The sequence below is a fragment of the Gekko japonicus genome, unplaced genomic scaffold (genome assembly GCF_001447785.1).
Source record: "Gekko japonicus isolate JY-2015 unplaced genomic scaffold, Gekko_japonicus_V1.1 scaffold3175, whole genome shotgun sequence".
Classification (NCBI taxonomy): Eukaryota; Metazoa; Chordata; class Lepidosauria; order Squamata; family Gekkonidae; genus Gekko; species Gekko japonicus.
Genome location: NW_015160322.1, coordinates 134,107 through 139,770, shown reverse-complemented (window position 1 = coordinate 139,770; position 5,664 = coordinate 134,107).

Genomic DNA, 5,664 nt, shown 5'->3' with positions numbered 1-5,664 from the left:
GGGGGGGGGGAGGGTCCATGAACCCCTGAAAGCTGGTGGGGAAGAGCCCTGGGGTGGAAGGGGGTGGCCCCTTCCTTTGGGAGACTCGCTTTGGTGCATCCGGAGGCTCCTCCACGCTCCCCTTAGAGACCCACAAGTTTTTCAAGGGCGCCAGCTTCGGAGAGTCAGAGCGCCTTTGGTCGGAGGGGGACTCTGACTCCGTAAAGCTCACCCTCCCAAAGCCCTTGGGGGGGGGTCTCTGAAGGTGCTCCTTGACTCGGACCGCAGCCGTCTCCCCACCCTCTGAAACTGTCCTTCTGCAGGGAAGGCCTGTACGGGGAGAGGGACCCAGCGCCTCCGGCCCTGGCCATGGGGAAGCAGGCCCTCAAGAGAAGCCGGTCCATCATCCCCTGCTTTGTCCTGGTGGAGGTGAGTGCTCAGACACGCCACACACAGACCTCTGCGGCGGCCACCCGGGTCTCCCCCTAGCAGCACTGGGAGGGGTACAGGCAGCCACAGTGGGCACAGGGGCTCAGGCCGCCATTCTAGAAGTGGACCTTCCTGGTTGGCCTGGACCGCTGCAGGATCCGTTGAAGCCCAAGACAGGCGTGCTGCCCACAAGGGTTTGCTGCAAGGAGTCTCTAGGATCCAGGGTGGCATATGCCACGTGCGGATGCGTTTCTCCTTGACATTCCCACCGGGGCACTTCTGCAGCTTGGAGAGGCCTTGCAGGTCCACCCCCCCCCCCTTTCTGGTGGAGACTCAGTTCCTCCTCCGGGTGACTTTTGCTCCGGATCTGGCCAGACTGGGTAGAAACTGTCAGGTTCTTGGTAAAATCAGTTCTCAGCACCCGCCAGTTTGCAGAAAGCTAACTGCATTGAGACAGTCGATAGGTACCATCCTGGACACATCTGTTGTTAGGACTGACGTGAAATGCGCGGAAGGGCGTAGATACAGTGGATGCAAGTAAAGGCACTCAAGACCAGGACCCAATCCACCCCCACGGCATTTGCCCGCCAGAACTAACCGTCAGCACCAGTGTCCCCTCTAAGCCAAGTGAGTGTGAGCCAGCTCACAGTTTTTTAGCCTCCGGCTCACACTTTTTTGTTTCAGCTCAGGAAGGAGGGCTCCAGAGCAAGCTAATTTACACAGTAGCCAAATTGCTTGTTCACAACTTTAATGCCAGGTGCTCACAAAGCAGAATTTTTGCTCACAAGACTCCGCAGTTTAGAGGGAGCGTTGATCAGCACGTAGCCTTTACCTAGTAAGGAAAACAGGACCAGAGACATTTGAGAAGCCAGGACGTTTGGCACCATGAAGGTGACAAGCCCCGGGCACATCAGAGAGAGAGACAGTGGAACTTCCTCTCGCAATGACAGGCAAGCTGCAAAATGCAAAATGCACAGGGAACCTGAGAGAAACCCTGGGAAATACCCTATAGCGAACCATGTCATGATGGTGCAGACCAGCACCTGGGGAGGAAAGATCCCAAAGAAATAGATGGTATGGAGAGAAGCCAAGTCCTGTCCGGGTTCCCCAGAGCACACGCAGAGTGCTTTGTTGATTGTGGGCAAAACATTGGTCTCGCCTCTGCTGCTGTTCTGAGGTCCCTTTCAGGAACAAACAGCACAGGACCAACCACAGCACAGAGCACACGAAACACCTAGATGTTGCTTTTGAAAAGGATGCATCTCCTAAAACAGCAAACGCTGCGGATGAGTGTACCACCTTAAGCAGAATTAGGGGACCCTTCGAAGCAGAAGGGCCCTTAGAAGTCAGTGGAAGTCCATGGGTGAAGAAGGGCCTAGACTTAAGAACAGAAGAGAAGCCAAATGTTGGATCAGGCCAATGGCGCATCCAGTCCAACACTCTGGGTCACACCGTGGCCAAAAATACCAGGTGCCATCAGGAGGTCCAGCAGTGAGGCCAGGAAGACACTAGAAGCCCTCCCACCGTTGCCCCCCCCCAGCACCAAGAAGACAGAGCATCCCTTGCCCCAGACCGAGAGCCCCTATCTAGCCCTTGTGGCTAATAGCCACTGATGGACCTCTGTTCCGTATAGGAACATAAGAGAAGCCAATGCTGGATCAGGCCAATGGCCCACCCAGTCCAACACTCTGTGTCACACAGTGGCCAGAAATACCAGGTGCCCACAGGAGGGCGAGCAGTGGGGCCAGGACACCAGAAGCCCTCCCACTGTCCCCCCCCCAAGCACCAAGAAACAGAGCATCCCTTGCCCCAGACATAATGGCCCATCCAGTCTAACACTATGTCACACAGTGGCCAAAAACACCAGGTGCCACTGGAGAGGCCATGTACATTTTTTGAAAAGAAATGATGGTGGAAAATCTTTCAAACCCTCTGTCAAAACCTCCTCGGAGAGAAGGGCAGCCATTTTGCCCCCCTCTCCCGGGGCCCCTAGTCCTCCGTTTCGACAAAGGCACCCTCCCAAGGCTTCTGCAAAGCTTCGTCTAATAGCTCAGAGGCCTTGCCTCTGACGGTGGCCACACCAAGACCTCCGTGCAGAGGAACACCCCCCTGTGTGGCTCTGAGAAGACAAATGAGTCTTCCATGGCTGGGAGACCCGGAAGGTAGGGGTGAATGAGGAGGCAGGCTGGGCTGCTTCTCTTGCCAGCCGTGCGCTGGTGCGCTGGTGCATGGAAGGGCATGGATGCAGGAGGAAGCTGGCGTGGAAGACCTGCCGCCTGTCGTGCCCCCTCCTGCCTGACGCGCCACATTCTCTTTCCAGCTCGTGATCCTGGCTGGCACCGTCTTGCTGGCCTACCACTTTGAGTACACGGACACCTTCCCCGTACACCTCCAGGGCTTCTTCTGCTACGACAGTGCCTACGCCAAGCCCTACCCTGGCCCGGAAGATGCCAGCAGGGCACCACCGGTCCTGGTCTACTCTCTGGTCACTGCTGTGCCCACGGTCATGGTAAGGGTCTGTGGGGCATGGGAGCGGAGCTATGGGAAGGCCTTCCCTGACCTGCCCCCTGGGGCCAAGCATCCTGCCTGCCAGAAACGTCATTCTGGGCCCCGCACGTTTTGTCTTGTGTTGCCAGGATCAAGGCCAAAGGGCACATGGGAGGGGCACGTCTTTGTGTGAAGCTACTAATTCCCCAAGAAGATTAGAACTTAAGAGGAGCCAATGTTGGATCAGGCCAATGGCCATCCAGTCCAACACTCTGTGTCACACAGTGGCCAGAAATACCAGGTGCCATCAGGAGGTCCAGCAGTGAGGCCAGGAGGACACTAGAAGCCCTCCCACTGTTGACACCCCCCCCCAAGCACCAAGACTACAGAGCATCACTCACCCCAGACTGAGAGTTCCTACCTGTACCTTGTGGCTAATAGCCACCGATGGGCCTCTGCTCCAGATGTTTATCCAATTCCCTCTTGTAAGAACACAAGAGAAGCCAATGTTGGATCAGGCCAATGGCCATCCAGTCCAACACTCTGTGTCACACAGTGGCCAGAAACACCAGGTGCCCTCAGGAGGTCCAGCAGTGGGGCCAGGACACCAGAAGCCCTCGCTGTTGCCCCCCCCCCCCAGGCACCAAGAATACAGAGCATCACTTGCCCCAGCCTGAGAGTTCCTACCTGTACCTTGTGGCTAATAGCCACTGATGGACCTCTGCTCCATATGCTTATCTAATTCCCTCTTATAAGAACATAAGAGACGCCAATGCTGGATCAGGCCAATGGCCCATCTAGTCCAACACTCTGTTGCCCAGTAGCCAAAAATACCAGGTGCCATCAGGAGGTCCAGCAGTGGGGCCAAAACACCAGAAGCCCTCCCACTGTTGCCCCCCCCAAGCACCAAGAATAACAGAACATCCCTTACCCCAGACATAAGAACCTAAGAGATGCCAATGTTGGATCAGGCCAATGGCCCATCTAGTCCAACACTCTGTGTCACACAGTGGACAGAAATACCAGGTGCCCTCAGGAGGTCCACCAGTGGGGCCAGGACACCAGAAGCCCTCCCCCTGTTGCCCCCCCCAAGCACCAAGAATACAGAGCATCCCTTGCCCCGGACCGAGGGTTTCTATCTACACCTTGTGGCTAATAGCCACTGATGGATGTCTGCTCCATATGCTTATCCAATTCCCTCTTGTAAGAACATAAGAGAGAAGCCAGTGTTGGATCAGGCCAGTGGCCCATCCAGTCCAACACTCTGTGTCACCCAGTGGCCAGAAATACCAGGTGCCATCAGGAGGGCCAGCAGTGGGGCCAGGACACCAGAAGCCCTCCTGCTGTTGCCCCCCCCCCAGGCACCAAGAATACAGAGCATCCCTTGCCCCAGACTGAGAGCTCCTACCTGTACCTTGTGGCTAAGAGCCACTGATGGACCTCTGCTCCAGATGTCTATCCAATTCCCTCTTATAGGAACGTAAGAGAAGCCAGTGTTGGATCAGGCCAGTGGCCCATCAACACTCTGTGTCACAAGAGAGGCCAAAAATACCAGGGGCCATCAGGAGGTCCAGCAGTGGGGCCAGGACACTAGAAGCCCTCCCACTTTTGCCCCCCCCGAAGCCCCAAGAATACAGAGCCTCCCTTGCCCCAGAGTGAGAGTTCCTATTAATACCTTGTGGCTAATAGCCACCGATGGGCCTCTGCTCCATACGTTTATCCAGAGTAAAACTCTGCTGGGAGAGGGTGCAATTGTTCTTTGAGTTCTTCTGGTATTAGGTCAATAGAGGCCATCAGAAATACATATTGGTGGCCTTCTACAGCCCCTCTCCCGGTCACTGACGGCCAGCTGTCTCTTTCCAGCTGCACCAGAAGGTTCCCCGCCCTTTCTAGAGAGGCTCCTTGGCCGAAGATGGCTGCTTTGCCAGCAGGCCAGAGGCCAAGAGACCTCCGCTCGGGAGCAAGGGGCATGTTTGTCTGCGGTCCCCACTGGGAGAGGTCTCACCACCCCCTCCCTCCTCCCTCCCCCAGGTCCTTGTGGGCGAGCTGGCCGCCTTCTGCCTCCAGCCAGAAGCACGCCAGGAGAGGACGATCGTCTCGGGCCAGTGCTGCTACTTCAGCCCCCTTCTCCGCCGCATCATCCGCTTCTTAGGTGAGGAGAGGGTTAGGGTCCCCTGGTCTGGAGCCACACATCTCCCCCCCCCAAAAAAAAGCTCTCCGCTCCTGCTCCGGGCTCTGCCTGCTCCCACCTGGCCGGCCGGTGTCTTCTCCTCTCCCTTTCTTCCGCAGGCATCTACTCCTTCGGCCTCTTCACCACCACCATCTTCGCCAGCGCCGGCCAGGTGGTGACCGGCAACCAGGCGCCGCACTTCCTCTCCGTCTGCCGACCCAACTACACTCTCCTGGGCTGCCAGCCACCCCCGGGCACCCACTACGTCACCGACAAGGGGGCCTGCACGGGGAACCCCGCCCTGGTTGCCGCGGCCCGCAAGGCCTTCCCCTCCAAGGACGCCGCGCTCAGCGCCTATGCTGCGGCCTACACTGTGGTATGGGGAGGGGGGAGCTGGACTGGGGGAGGGGCAGGAACAGGTCATTTCATAGAAAAAGAGGTGCAGGAGCTTATTAGCATAACTCATTAGCACAACTTATTTGCATATGCCACACCCCCTGACATCACCGGAAGTGTGTCAGAAGGCAACACCACCGCTCAGGCTCCACTGGGCTGTTTGGGATTGCTAGCTATTGGGGGGGGGATGTGCAGATCTGTCC